We start from the raw sequence: 17375 nt of genomic DNA on the forward strand, positions 1-17375 counted from the left end.
AGATATTTTATTGAAAGTAGACATTAACATAAAACTAACAAATCAACTTCATGACATGTGGGATGATTTCAGCTTCTCTATCGTCATCTTCCCATATTTATATAGAACAGTGCGACATTTAACTCTGGACACGACAAAAGTCCGGAGTTTCGCCAACCCTTTTATTAAGGATACAAATAAACCCTTTACAAAAAAAGATGGGATTTTATGTCCACAAGACATGCACCAACATTTACACTTGTAACTATTGTAGTTTTTAAGATATTTCACCTGAAATCAAAAAATCCCATGGGATTTTGGAGGGATTTTTAATCCCACTTGGGGGATTTTCACTCCTACCAAAAATCCCATGGGAGAAAAAATATAATTTCTCCCATAGGATTTTAACTCCCATATTTAAATTCAAAATGGGATACAATGTCCCATAGGAGGAAATGTCCCATAATGAACATGAAATGGCAGTGAATATCCTATTTGAGCATGAATGGGAATAAATATCCCAAATAAAACACAGGATGGGGACTTTTATCCCATGAATATAGTAATAAAGCAGAAAATTGTATCTTAAAGAGTGTTGTTTGTCATGATTCTTAAGAATTTACTTGCAAGCTAAGGAATGACATTAACTTTATATCTAGTAATTACATTCCTAAATTATGTAGCCCTATACATGTGTTAATGGATAAATGTCTAAACAACATGAGAAATTAAATTATATTAGAGCTCTGCATTACTAAACTCTTTCCCATGCAATTTCAATTGTATACATATAACCCTATCACAAAAATATTAGAATAAAATTGAACGGTATTAAATTATGCAGTTAGAACACTAACTTATTTACATGCAGCTGTTCACATTCTCTATTTACAACCCTTTACAGGTCGTCAGGTGTGAATATTCACAGGAACCGGTATTTTTGTCTGTAATAATAATAGTAGGCCCTATGGTACCATCCCCAATGAAAAAAATAACCCAAAAGGAATGGCACCATTTCTTACTCAAAACTTCGCTTCAAAATAATTCGAAAATTCTGCTTTTATCGTCCCCACCCCAATTGTCATTCTGATTCAGTAATCCCAGTGCTTTTATTAGGGGTGTGTGGTATATACCCCTACTCTTATCATTATGTACAGGCTAAATTACCGGTTCCTCTGATATGTTGTGGAATTTTGGAATAGCCTGGCTTACAGTTACAATTTGTTTACAATATATTAAAATTAGTGTTAATTAAGTGCTTACGGGGAAATCTGCTACTGCTAGATGATGCTAAGTTGTTTCGTGAACCGAATCAGACATCTCCAACAAGATTCTCGAAGATTTAACAACACAAGAATCATTTTACAAAATGCATGCTTCGGTCCATCATTCTCCCTCTGACAATCACATTCATTCTGAAGTCAAAGTACTTTCTCCTATACCTGAAGCGTCAAAAAGACTTTGACAGGTAAATACGAATAAACGGTTAACAGACATCTCGACCCTAAGAAAGTTCAGTCCTGGATGTTCTAGTCCAAAAAGAAGTATGATCCAATCTTATGCATTCATTTATTACATTTCCGGTTGAGCAACACCCAAATCCTCTAGAGACATTGTTTACAGTTATATGACATTACCTAAATGTGTGACACAATATTAATCCACCCCTGCTCAAAGGGGCATAAGCACCGAGCATAGACCTAAGTGTTGCAGCCCTTCACTGGCAATGGTGACATCTCCATACAAGTGAAAAATTCTCAAACAGGACGTTTACGTTTTTTTTGTTTGTTTTTTTTTAATTTTGTTTTCATTTTTTTAAATGTTAAACATGAAAAGTATAACTGAATCTGTGTTCACAGCCAAAATTTTAACCTTCTGGATGCAGGAATAAAAACAATATTTTAGCCTTCATTCTGTGTTATGTAAACAAAGACTGGAGTCTTTTTATGTTTACATTTAAGGTAGCTCACTACACCGGGAAATAGTTTCTCAAATCAGTACAAATAGATTTAATATTTTAAAAAAGATCTGATGATATACAATAAGTGTGTATGCCAAAAACAGCAAAAAATGCAAATTTGGATAAAAACATGATTTTCAAAAATATTATTTCAACACATGAACAAAAGACTGGTGGATTTGAGCTCAAGATCTGTAGTTCACCAGCCCAATGCTCTCTCTCTCTCTCTCTCTCTCTCTCTCTCTCTCTCTCTCTCTCTCTCTTGCCCAATGCTTTATTAATTAACCACTTAGCTATGGTGTTATAGACGAATAAATCGATCAATACAAATACTTTCCCAAAACATTTAAATCGCCATCTTGTAACATAGTGTCATAAAGCTTTAGTGTAGTGAGTACCTTAACAAACCAGTGAAATGTTTAATTTTGTAATTGAATTTTCAAAGCATCTTTACTTTTGCACATGCAATTTTACAAAGATTATTCAATAAAGGGTAAAAAAAAAAACAACACTTAAAATACTTGTTTTTGATCCACTGTAGATTTTAGGAAAATATTAGATTCCTGGGTCAGAGAAATCTAGACATCATTAAATGATAATGAAGTATTGTATTAAAAAAAAAAAAATAAAAATAAAAATTCAAGACTCTGCAATATGTTTGCAACTAGGAGAAATGGTCACAAGCTATTTTACACCCGCATCCCTCTTGGATCGAACCACTATAACTTTTAGGATAACAATAAATCCTCTCCCAACAATGTGCACATCTGCAAATGGCAATGATGCATTGTACAAAGTTTCAAGTTTATCAGATAATCCATACAGGAGGAGAAGCATTTTAATGCACAATTTAAGACTTTGTGACAGACAGACTTACAGATATGGACAGAAAATACAAAAACCATATAATTATATGAAATGATTTTGCATGTAAAAAGTACATGAAGTGCACAATTATGATTTAAATGTAATTATCATTTTTATTAGGAATTTAGATGTCTCCTCTTTTTGCAAACAATTACACATCTATATATGAAGATGACATATATAGTGAGCATATAAAACACTCCTACCAAAAATGTAAACAAATATGTGCAATGCAAGTTTGAAAAATATGTATGTCTTAAAAAGTGATTGACTAGATATCAGGAAGCAAGCAAGCTCACTCCATGTTACTGTGCTACAACTAACTGAAATTCACTACATTATCCAAAATCCACCCAAAAAGAACCAAAACCTACCAACACTAAATACCAATATATATCCATGTGAGGTCAAGGTTTCAGGAGTGAAACAATGTGTTTTTTAAACTTTAAAATCATTATGTTTTACTTTTGTAGGATATTCATAATGTTGAAATTGATTTAAAGCAATCAATTTTCAATTGGAGATACAAGGTACATGTATGCACATAAATGTACCACCCTGAATCTCATATCATACCTTATTATAGCTGGCAAAATTATGAAATGAAATTTAATGTCACCACAGAATTTATAATTTCCGTTTCTTTCTCTCAATTCACATGGAGACCTCCTTTTTTAGAGTCTTATTTTCTTTTACTTGAATGTTCTAAATTGAAATCTAAGGAATAATAATCTTGGAAGAAAAATCTACATGAAAATATTTTCTACTTTGAGAAACAAAATGACAAACATAACTGTTTTAAATGTAAGTAAGAAATAGAAAAATAATTCAATTTAATGCACTTACATATGTAATTGAAAGAAAATTCCTTTGAGTACATGATTTTAGAATGAAAATAAGATTGATTAATATTCAATAAAGTATTTCAATTTCTTCAAAACTTCGATCTTCAGATGATTTTCCATCCATTGACACCCCAAATGTATGATCACACACATTTAGCAGGAACATATGTTCCTCAAATCTCCTTCACATAACACTTGACTACTTTTGAAATGCAATTTAAGTCTTTTTAGAAATTAACAAAGATGAGTGTTCAGATTCATACCCTAGCTGTTGATGATTGCTAAAACTGATCACTACTCAAAACTCTGAAACAAATCTTTATGGATTTTTTTGTATTTCACACACACACGCACACATACACGTACATGCATACACACATCAAAAATATCAACAAGACACTGACCTTAACTAAATACCTGAGTTATTTAGTTAAAAGTATTACTAACCTCAATATGAATGAAATCTATATAATACAGTAACTTTTCTTGCTCTAGGCATGCATTTATATGCTAAATTCTAATATTCAGTAGAAGTATAATACATGTATAAGGTGTAATTCATTCCCCCAAAAGCGTCTATACTGATGAAACATTTTACAATTATAAACTTGATATACACTTTTAACACTATTTGGATCTGACCTTGAATCAGAACCCTGGAGTTGCAAGTGTCACAATTTTTGTACATCTTTCTGTTTTTCTTGACAATGCATCCATCATTTATAATATTCTAGTGTCAACAAAATTAAAGAAGGATTCTTTTAAATCATAAAGACATGTAATTACTATGACCATTTTTGGTTCCATCTATTTTAAAGCTAGTATCAAAACCTTTAGATTCTAACATGTATATATAAACTGTGTTTTTAATTATCAAATACCAAAAAAAAACCACCCAAAAAACCAACCAACTTTTAGCCATTAGTGTTTTATTTTGATAATTTAATTTACAGATACATGTATAAGTTGTCATAATGTCATTTAATTCTATTTTATTGTTGCATTCCTCTTCTTGCCCTTGTAAAGCACAATCTCATTAAAATAAGATCTTTGATCCGCTCCGTTATTGTTATAAATAAGATCTTTGATCCTCTCCATAACAATAACGGAGCGGATCAAAGATCTTATTGAAATGACATAACAATAACGGAGCGGATCAAAGATCTTATTTTAATCAGATTGTGTAAAGCACCTTAGAGTAATAAACTGTTTTATATAAGGCTGCATGTATATAAATTTTATTATTATTATCACTGATAGAGGTCATGAAATTTACAATTACCTGTTCCTTCTTTACCTAAAAGTATCAATAGCATTAAGGAAGATGTTATCTAAATTTAAATGTTTTACACATAAACACTATATATCAAGTTTGGTTCCTCCTGGAGTCAGAATTTCTACCCTAGGAATCATGATATTTTCAAGCTTGATGTTTTGTTTACTGTCACAACAGAAGCTGACCACTAGCAATAGGTCACATGAGAGAATCAATTGACCTAAAAATCTATTAATTAACATGATTGAAATGTTTTAATCTTTATATCCATGATAAGATATTCTTTATATATTTTATATTGAATTCAATTGGTACTTTGACCTCTTTATTTTCAAAATAATTGGAATTATGTCTATATACACACATGTGAGAGTTGGCCTCCATGTGTCCAATGAAGAAATTATGAATAATGGAATGACAAATTAATGATTGTCTAATGCTTACAGGGATGGATCCAGGAATTTTTGAGAGAGGGGAATTTTACCATTAATTTTGGTTATCAAGGGAGGGGGGTCCACCCTCAAAATGTGTTATTTTTACTTTATTTTAGCAAAATTTCCTGAACCAGCACCCCCTCTGGATCCACCACTAGGTTATCATTTACTCCTTCATTCTTGATTACAAACCTAAGGACAATAAATTGTAATTTCACATTTTTTTTTAATTTGACAATATTTCATTATCACACAACAGCAAAATTATGAAAGCATATACATGTACGTACAATAATAGCAAATTGATTGTTCTGACATATCATTTGATATACATATATATTCATAAGAAAATTTGAACTATCATGCATATTATAGATTATCAGTCATCAAGTTTTTTGTTGTGTATTTTTTTTTTCAAAGTAATTTCACATTTTGAATCTTGCTTATTAATTGATATGTTGATATGGAATCAAATGACATGCATGCACGCAGAAGCTATGTGAAAAATGTCAGATCTTGTGTAGCAATTTGTAAACCCAATGATTACAAAGCCTATTAGTATTCTATATCAGTAAAAGAAAATCCTATTTTAATTCATATTTTGCAATAGATATGATAAAAGGAATAAGCATTTAATAATAATTATCAAAATCTATAGTATAAAATTGAAAAACAATCTCATAAAAATATAACATATATTTTACACATGCATTTTTGTAAACTTTACAAAAGGAACAGATTTCCCCCCTGAATTTATATAAAAATCAGTATTATGTCCTGTGACATTTTGTTATTATGCTTTAATAAACTTCTAATATTGACTTTGTCCTTGCATGGTCATTTTGTCCATTTTTTTTTTTATATCTGTACCCAGGTTTTGTCTGGTGAATTTTACCCCAACTAATCCCTTTGTGTATAATACACATGGGATGTTCTTTACAGCTCAGCAAGCCCCTGACTTTGTTTCTCATTGTTCCTTATCTACAATTACTGGGTGAATGACTTTGTGAGGTTGTAATTTGCCATCTAATACTTTTATAAGCATTTCATATCATGATCAACATATCATGCTATTTCAGTCAATATTATAAATAATTCATTTGATACATAATATGTAATATTGTAGGCTTATATGGTGATATTTGGAAAATAATGGCAAAGCAATTCTCAGCATGAACATTGAAAATTATGTTGCAATATACATCACCCAATACAAAGACAAAGGATACATTTTAATTTTTACGTTTAAATTCATATGAAATATTGTGAAATTCATAATCATGTGAATGCAATAGCTGCAGAACTGTAGCTCTCTGAGAAAATATTAATTGGTACAGATCTGTCCCAATATTTTCTCAGAGAGCTACAATTTTGCAGTTAGTGAATGTGGTTAACTTATACTACCATTAAGATATGTAATCTCTTTCTAATATTTGTTTAATTTGTACCTTTTTCATATTGTACAACAAAGTATAATTTAATGCACATTAATCCTCGGATTATAATAATTTTTTTAAATTATTTTTTTTAGGCTTAATTTTTTTTAAAATTTATTTGTACAAATAGAAATTAAGTGCATCATAATATATACTTTTAAAGGTAAGATGTACAATTGATATATAATCACTCATACCAACCATTCATACTCCACTCAAACATTTCAAAACTATGGATTATAAATTTTGATTAGTGCAAAATTTGTTAATTTCTATAAGGTCATCTCAAATCTTTTAAAATCATTTTAGTGACTTTTTGGGGGAAAACACCTGAAACACTTTTATAGCCAATTTAAATGGTCCAGGTCAAGCATATTTTGCTTTTAGGCCAAATCTTTGTAAGATCATTTGTGCACTTTGACAATTATTTCTAAATATTCGGGCTAGTATAATGAAGAAGTATGGATGTTTCAATTTTCATTAACATTTAATACCAAAACCATATCTCCTTTGCTTGACCAAAAAAGCCCCCCCCCCCCCTCCACACACACACAGTGAGGTCTAGATCCGCCACTGTTTAATCTGTGATTTTGGGGCAAAGTTGGATCAATTTCATTTTATAAACAAGTCCAGTGGTACGATGGATTTTTCATTTTCAAGACAAATTAATAGAAATATAAATTGTTAGCCAGTAAAAAGAAGTAATGATTTAAATCAGATACTTGGAACAGTGTTGATGTTAACAGGGACCTATATACTAGTTAGTATATAGGTCCCTGATGTTAACTTATGAAATTCTTATGTTGTATACAAGATATTATCCAACTAACAGATAGACTTTTGCAATTATATCTTATGCATTATGAACTGTAGCTAAACAATATCACTATTAAAATCTTATGTCCATTTCCATGTAGTTGGGAATCAATTAAGCTTTCCTGGTTCCGATTTTGATTTAATTTTTATTTTGTGAATATAAATCAATATTTGTCTAATCACAGGAACCGGTAATTTTGTTTGTAATGATAATAATGAGAGTCTATAGGATACCACCCCCCCCCCCACCCCCGTGTTTTTATTAGGAGGTGGTATTGAATACACCCGTAAATACAGGGCCGTAAATTACATGGAGGCGGAGGAGGCAGCTGCCTCCTCCAACTTTTGAGCCAAAAAAAATTAAAATTTAAAGTTCATTAGAATTTATGTTGTTTCCAATAACTAAGAACATGATACCTCCCTTAAAAAGCATTCCAAATCTTTCTTTTAGAATGAGTTAGTCAAGTAACATCTTAGAAGGCCCTAGAATCAAGGATTTTGCACGAAACGTGTTCAGTGTGCACAAAATGTGCTCAGCGTCTGGGGGCCTCGGCGGCCCCCAGACCCCCGCCTACTTTCCTGCCTCCTCCAAATTGAAGGTTAATTTACGGCCCTGAAATATCATTACAGACAAAATGGTAATATATTTACAAGTGCACTTTACGTATTGTTCTCCACGGGCAAGGGCACAGGCACCGGAAGTATGGATACATGTATTTAGAGATTGGCCTTCTACTGGTATATAATAAAATGAATTTTATTATACCGGTAGAAGGCCAATCTCTATACCGGTAGAAGGACAATCTCTAAAGCTTACAAAAAAAAAAACGTGAAACGATTACATGAATCGAAGAGGGATGAAATAGACTACGAATTCATACACTTCAGAGAAATTATTCCCATAAAAAAAAATATGAAAAAAAGTTGAGGGGGGGGGGTAGTAATATCCATATTTAAGGTGCCTGTGGGCAAGGGCGCATCCAGGAATTGTTTAAAGGATGAGCGGATTGCGACCCAAGTTTGTGCCTATTCCGCCCCGGCCCCAAAGATGGGTGAATATCGCAAACTGGTAAAATGACCAGTTTTGTTTAAAACTATGGAAGTAAAGTGGAGTGACTACAACCCTCTCGATCCGCCACTGATGAACAAGAACTACATTACGGGGATTAGGAAGCACAGGGTTCATTTAGAATAATTGTAATCTTTAAGGAAATCTTCGTGGAGCACATTATCGCAAATAGTTGCTGAAATTGAACCTTACCATAATTCCGCCGGCGAGGATTGCAGCTATTTTCACTTTCACATCGCAGGAGGTGCGTTTGATGAGCTATCAACTTATACAGACAGTATCTCCTCATATCTACATGTACAGGGGCGGATCCAGGAATTGTGGTTACGGGGCGCCACTTTATGAGGCAGTGGGTCCATGGCGAAGCCCTGGTTGGGGCCCAGGGGGCGAAGCCCCCGGAAACTCCTGGGTTTTACAAATTTTATGGGGCTTGAAATATTTCTCCTATTTAGTCATTTGTACTACATGTATTTTCTATCAATTTAATAAGGTGAAATTAATAAAATGACCCAAATTTTAAGGTTTTTTTTGGGGGAAAATATTAAGTTCTCCCAATAAAGTAATTAAAAAAATTAAAAGATTTTGTCATTTATTTCTCCGCCTACGCCCCCTCTAAATCCGCCACTGATGTATATTGCAATAATCTACCAGAATATACTGACACCTTATAGGTGATACTTCATTAGTACAAATGGACACCACCACCACCACCATCCCTCCAAAGGGAGGGGGTGAGACTAACAACGAAAGGGGAAAAACACATTCCGTAAATTATAATATACATGTAACAGGCTGTCTTTGCATTTAGTCCGAGTGTTTTCAGTTATCTTTTTAAAAATTATATATATTGATTGCAACACAAACATCCTATTATAATTACATGGCGATGATAAAGTCTCAGTAAGTTTCCACAAAGCTGAAAATTGGTATACACCATATTGTACAAACTGATACAGAACTAATATATTGCGGAAACTTATCAAAACTTTGCGGTAGACTATCAGTATAGCAATGTGCATACTAAAACAGAACAGTTTCTGCAAACCGAAATCTGCGCAAACTTGATCAGCTTTCAGCAAATTGTCGTTGCGGAAACTACTTGAAAACAACGTAGATATATCAAGTTTCAGCAGGACACACCAAGTTTTTGCAGGGAGAAAGCTATCAAGATGAAAAATGAGTGCGGAAACTTGACGAAAACCACTTGTACACCTAAGTCTATGTAGTGAAATTTGTATTTTTCATCCATTTGTAAATTCCATGTTTTTAATGAAAAGAACTTATAATAATTGACATTAGTAAATACTATGTAATATTGCAGGTAAATTTTGTAGGGTATATAAGCGAGTGGGGGGGGGGGATTCAGACCAGTTTTTAGTGTTAGGAATTGCATGCTTTAGTCCCAGTTTGTGTTACTCTGAAGTGAAGTCCCAATTGGTTATTAAAATGCACGTACATAGATCTATACATTTCCATACACCTATATTCAGTGCAACCCCCCCCCCCCTAAAATTTTCAAATTTAAGGTAAATCGCGGTATCTTGTTTAGAAAAATGTACTAAACGATAAAAGAAGCAATAATTTCTTCCACTCCCGGAGAAATAAATGACAAAATCTTTTGATTTCTTGCATTACTTTATTGGGAGAACTTAATTTTGTTCTAAAACCCATAAAATTTGAGTCATTTTATTAATTTCACAAATGACTAAATAGAAGACATATTTCAAGCCCTGTAAAATCCCGGAGCTTCCAGGGGCTTCGCCCCGCTGAACTCCACCAGCGCTTTGCTCTGGATCCACTGTGGGCCTCAAGGCGGCCCCCAGACCCCCTGCCTCATAAAGTGGCGCCCCCTCCCTGTAACCGCATTTCCTGGACCCACCCCTAATATTACGAAGTTCATACAGCCAGAATCATCGAAGCTTAGACTGGGTATTTTGAATTGAAGATTTCCATTTGTAAAGCATAAGATTCTCCCCCGCATAGACTTTCCCTCCGGAAAAACGGGCCCGGGATAGACATTCCCCCCGGAAAGATGGGCCTGGAATAGAATTTCCCCTTACGAAGAATTAACCCGGGTCCAACCCAACCCCCCTTGGAAAAACCGTCCCAATATAGAAATTCCCCCTAAATGACAGTACACCCCCATTCTTACATTTTAGCTATGTATCTGTTTCCATTTCTATTACTAGAATTCTCTTGCTTATTTAGACCCAGTAATTCTTCTGATTATTTTTGTGTGTGTGTATCGTGAACAATCATCATCTTATGATTTTTTATAAAAAGGAAATTGCTCAAATCGTGTAATGGTATATCAAAATTCATTCAGACATCTTAAAAGTCTTTATCGTTATTTACTAGTATCTAACATTTGAATTAGTAAAGTTGGGAAGAACTTAAATGATTTTTTTAATTTAAATAAACGAGAAAATTTAATAACTTTTATTTATAAAGTTCATCTATTTTACTTTTCAAATATTTTACTTATACATCTTATAGTCGATTTTTTACGAAAAATCCTACTTATATTGACCATCGTTAAAGTCTTTTGGTAAGCATATTGTATTTACAATATGCATTTCAAAGTTTTCAGCGTGTAAATCCAACTTCATCATGTCAACAACAAAAAATATTCGTTTGTTTTATGAATATCGTAATATTAATGAGCGCATATCTATTTCCTTAAACTATTATAACAAATGAAATCCGGAAACAGGGGGGGGGGGGTCTATATATACCAGGGTGATTTTTCCGCCAAAGGGGAGACTCTTTACTGACTTTGTACATAGGGGGAAATTATATGCTGGGGCGCAATTCCGGGCCCGTTTTTCCGGGGGGGGGGGTCTATGATACAACACCGGATCCCCACGGGATAAAACATATCTGATATACATATTACATGTAAAAGCCCTACATTAACTGGATACTGGATATTGGACTACAGGGGCTTTGCAATTGAGGACTAACCAAATCACGGTTAGGGTGGTTCGGGAGGGGTTGTCCCCCTCCCTTACGGGAGAAAATATTGAAGCAGAGCAATTTCAAGCACATTAAATTCTTATCTTTGAAATGATGGGGGGGGGGGGGGGGGTGCGATCTCCACACCCCTTAATTCCGCAAGTGAGACTGTTAGTTAACTCTATGGTAAAATTTAGAAGATATAAAACAGAAAGAATTTTGATACAAGTAAAAAGTTTCATATATTTTTGGAAAATTATCTAGATGTGCATTATTTAGGATTAAGCTCAATAAAAATCCGAAGTATGTAACATTTGATAAGGGTAATTTTCGCATGGGGCGCCTCTATGCCGGCTTGATTAGATCGCGTCGTATACGTACATTTAATGACAGAGTGAAATTTCAGTGTTTTTATTGAAGAAAATATGTGGTTGTCATAGACAAAAAACTCCGCACTTTTATCGTGTCCAGAGTTAAATGTCGCACTTTTAAAGGTATTTTGTTGATTAGGAATATGCATTGATTGATCACTATTTTACGATCAAGTGTTGCATCTATATATTTTGGAAAATGAACTATACGTGATGGCTGGTCGAGGGGTTGGGGAAAGGGTGGGTGCTTTGATCAGTCCGCTACTAAAGTTTTCCTAGTAATGAAGACAGTATTAGTTCTTCATTGTAAAATCTATTTCCAATATCAACCGTAACTATTTCAACTCTAGTAAAGCTTCCACCAAAAATTACAACAAACAACAAATCATCAATACATAAATGTTCGAGATTATGTCTCTAGGTAGTGTCAAAAATAACAACGAAATCTTTCTTTGGAAGCGGAAGACCATAATGATAACAGAGATAACAATGAGGTCTTCAGTTGGAAGCGGAGGACCTGAATTACAGTAATCAAAAAACCCATATATACTAGACTAGATAGGTTAGGGTCAATGACTTATGATCTCGTATCTGACGAAGCGTAACTTGTAGAATTTAATAGGGTAGTTTGTTAATTGGGAATACAAAATGACTGACTAGTGGGACCACTATTTTTTTAAATTTTATTATTATTATTTAAGTAGTGTCAAGAACAACGGAATCTTCCGTTGGAAACGGAAGACCTTAATGATATCTTATTCAGGTTTCCATTTGGGAGCAGAAGACCTTAATTACAAGACTTGTTCGGTTAGGGTCAATCTGTTATGTTGTCGTGTCTGACGAAGCGTAACGACTAGGATTTAAAAGGATAGTTTGTTAATTGAGAATACACAATGACTGACCAGTTGGTCCACTCTATTTTTTTTTTTTTATATCCGTGTGATTATTTCCTGTACATATAGTATTGAAATTGTACATTGTATAGAATATCAGGGACTAAGTAGAGTGATTGATCAGTATTTTCCGTTCAAGTGCCATTTCTATCTGGTCAAAACGAGCCTTTTGTCAATTTTGGACAATAAATCCTGCAGGAGGAGGGGTGGCTTCTGCTCCTCCGCCGCTAAAGTTTTTTTTTTTTAAATTTCAAAATATTCAAAAATAAACACGATTATCTATTCTAAATATTTAAATTATTCAAAATGTTAACGTTGTCTATTTCAACTTCCAATATAGTTAGGAAGCTAAGTGAATAACGCTGAATATTATCGCAGATATCCATTGACTTCATTTACCTAATTATTATAGATCAACACAATTATATTTATACATTTACTTAAAAAAGTGGCGGATCCAGGGGGTTAAATTGCAATATGAATACTTTACTTTTGAAGAAGAAGAAAATAGAAAACCCAAACAAATAGAAACTCCAAATAAACAATGAAACATACTAGTAAAGATCACAGAAATTTATCACGTACAAAATCAGTATCTAGGTAGTATTAGTGGGTTAGTGTCTGACGAAGCGTAACGGTTAGGACTCAATGGTGAAGTTCGTTAATTGGAATTACACAATGACTGACCAGTGCTTTACGTTCAAGGGTAAAAATGGGCCACTTGTCAATTCTAGAAATTGAATTGTGCGAGGGAGAGGGGGATGTTCGCTCTCAGTCATCCACCACTAAAGTTAATAAACATCATATGATGAATTCCTTAACATGTATATATGTAAAGTATTCAAAATGTTAACATTATATCTACTTGTATTTTAACTTCCAATAATGTTACAATGATAGATGAGTACCGCTGTTATAGGCATCACCAAAATTATCTAGCTAGTGGCGGATCCAGAGGTGTAAGAAGTAGGCATAAAATCGTGATAACAGTACTTTGCTTTTGGAATAATGATAAATAAACCCTGACAAGACAACCCTGATATATATATAAATGTCCGTGATCATAGAAATGTATCACATAAAAAATCGATGACTAAGTGGAATAACAATTAATTGTCAATGATAACAGGTTTTCATTGCGAAGCAGACCTTAATTACAATAAACAAGTACATCCATACATACAAGACTAGTTCGGATATGTTGTCATGTCTGACGAACCGTAACGAGTAGGATTTAAAAGGGTAGTTTGTTAATTGGGAATACACAATGACTGACCAGTGTCCCCACTACATTTTTTTTTTATTTCCGAACTAAACATCGTGTGACTGTTTATACCATACAGATATGAAATATTCAAATTGTACATTGTAGAATACCAGGGACTAAGTAGAGTTACAATGGGAGTAGTTTTTTTAATTGGAAGTACACAATGACTGACCAATATTTTCCGTTTGAAAGTGCCATTTCTATCTGGTCAAAACGAGCCTTTTGTCAATTTTGGACCATAAATCCTGCAGGAAGAGGGATGGCTTCCGCTCCTCCGCCTCTAAAGTTGTTTTTCTAATTTCAAAATATTAAAAAATAATCCTCGTATGATTATGTATCCTAGATATTTAAAGTATTCGAAATGTTAACGTTGTTTATTTCAACTTTCAATATAGTTAGGAAGCTAATATTAAGTGAATAACGCTAAATATTACCGCAGATATCCATTGACTTCATTTACCTAATTAGTAGATCAACACAATACGTCTACCTAATAACTGGCGGTTCCAGGGGGTTAAACTGCAATATCAATACTTTGCTCTTGAAGAAGAAGAAGAAGGGGGAAAAACCAAACAAATAAAAACTCCAAATAAGCAATGAAACATACGAGTAAAGATCATAGGAATTTATCACGTACAAAATCAACTCACGACTAAGTAGTGTCAGTGGCAACATAACGGTCTGTATTCAATGATGAAGTTTGTTTATTAGAAATACACAATGACTGACCAGTGTTTTACGTTCAAGGGTAATGTCTATCTGGTCAAAATGGGCCGCTTGTCAATATTAGAAATTGAATTGTGCGAAGTAGGGGTGGGGTGTCGTTCTCGGTTATCCACCACTAAAGTTAATAAACATCATAACATCATATGATGAAGGCATGCCTTCATCATATGATATATATATATATAGTATTCAAAATGTTTACATTATATCTACATTTATTTTAACTTTCAATAAGTTAGAATGATAGGTGAGTACATGTACGTACCGCTGTTATAGGCATCACCAGAATTAATTTAGCTAGTGGCGGATCCAGGGGGGTATTATAAGAAGTAGGTATAAAATCGTTGTAACGGTACATGTACTTTGCTTTTTGAACACTGATAAATAAATCAGATAATCCTGATATATAAATGTCCGAAATCATAGAAATGTATCACAATACAAAATCGTTGACTAAGTAGTGTCAATGGATTGATTTAAGGTTTCATGTCCAACGAAGCGTAACGATTATGATTTACGAGGGTAGATTGTTAATTAATTGGGAGTACACAATGACTGAAAAGTGCTTTACATTCAATAGTCGTGTATATCTGGTCATTAAGTGGCTGGGGAAATAATTAGTATTATGCGTGAGGGATGGGAATGGGACGGGGGATCCGCCCATTCGCCACTGAAGTTATAATTTGAAAAATAAACATCGTATAGTTAAATTCTTTTGCGTATACAAGGTATTCAAAATATTAACGTCATCTATTTTATCATCCAATGAAATTAAAATGATAAGTGAAGACTGTTGTAACCACACAACTTGTGTAACTAATTAGTGGCGGATCTCGGGGTTAATACATTTGTAAGTAGACCTAAAAATTTGCGATAACATTGCTTTGCTTTATAAGTAAAAAAGTCTACAATATTCATAAAACATTGATACACAAATGTCGAAAATCATAGAAGTTTATCACTATAAAATCGCTCGAGATGTTTAGAACACTTAGAGCCGAACTTCCCTAGAGTCGAGACGTCTGTTAACCGTTTATTCTGACACGCCTGTCAAAGTCTTTTCGACGCTTAAGGTAATGGTAGCAATCGGAGAAAGTACTTTGACTTGAGAATGAATACGATTGTAGAAGGGAGGGAAAGATGGACCGAAGCATGCATTTTGTAAAACGATTCTTGTGTTGTTAAATAATCGAGAATCTTATTTGAGATGTCTGATTCGGTTCACTAAACAACTTAGCATCACCTAGCAGAGTTCATCTTTCACCGTAAGCACTTAACACTAATTTTAGAATATGTAAACAAGTTGTAAGTTAGGCCTATTCCGTAATTCAACAACATATCACAGGAACTGGTAATTTAATATGTAGTAATAATACTGCTACCCTTTATAAAACCACAAGGATGGTGGGTGACGATAATTTTAAGAACTATTTTGAAACGAAGTGTTGAGTGAAGTATCAGCCCTTGTAGCCCCCCGCCCCCCCCCCCTCCCCCCCAATAGCAGCTGATTAGGGGATGGTACGGTATATGGTATACCCACACTATTATTAATACACTGACAAATTACCGGTTCCTGTGAACATATTTTAACACCTGACGACATATGAAGGGTTGTGAATAGTGAATGTGAGCAACTGCATGTGAATGCACGGGCAATGGAAGTTGATGTAAATAGATACATGTAGTATGTGCATGTATATATATTTATACATGCACATACTATATATTTACATTAACTTACAGTGCCCGTGTGTGAATGAGTGTTTCATAGTGTTCTTGTCTGCTTGTTGCAATAATATAGTCCCGTCCAATTTTATATGGAGATTTTTGTGCAAGGTTATATGTATACAATTAAAATTGCATGGGGAAAAGTTTAGTAATGCAGAGCTCTAATATCCTTTATTATCTCTCATGTTTTTTAGACATTTATTCACAAACACATAAGCCGACACATAAGAGTTTATAATTACTATATATATTTAAAAATTAATGTCATGCCTTGGCTTTTAAGTATATTTTAAGAATCATGACAAACAACACTTTTTAAGATACAATTTTCTGTTTTATTGTTATATTCATGGAATAAAAATCCCATCCTGTGCTTTATTTGGGATATCTATTCCCATTCATGCTCAAATAGGATATTTACTGCCATTTCATGTTCATTATGGGACATTTCCTCCTATGGGACATTGTATCCCATAATAAGTTTAAATATGGGAGTTAAAATCCTATGGGAGAAATTATATTTTTTCTCCTACAGGATTTTTGGTGGGAGTGAAAATCCCCCAAGTGGGATTAAAAATCCCTCCAAAATCCCATGGGATTTTTTGATTTCAGGTGAAATATCTTAAAAACTACAATAGTTACAAGTGTAAATGTTGGTGCATGTCTTGTGAACATAAAATCCCATCTTTTTTTGTAAAGGGTTTATTTGTATCCTTAATAAAAGGGTTGGCGAAACTCCGGACTTTTGTCGTG

Source organism: Ostrea edulis, chromosome 8, assembly GCF_947568905.1.
Source record: "Ostrea edulis chromosome 8, xbOstEdul1.1, whole genome shotgun sequence".
Taxonomy (NCBI): domain Eukaryota; kingdom Metazoa; phylum Mollusca; class Bivalvia; order Ostreida; family Ostreidae; genus Ostrea; species Ostrea edulis.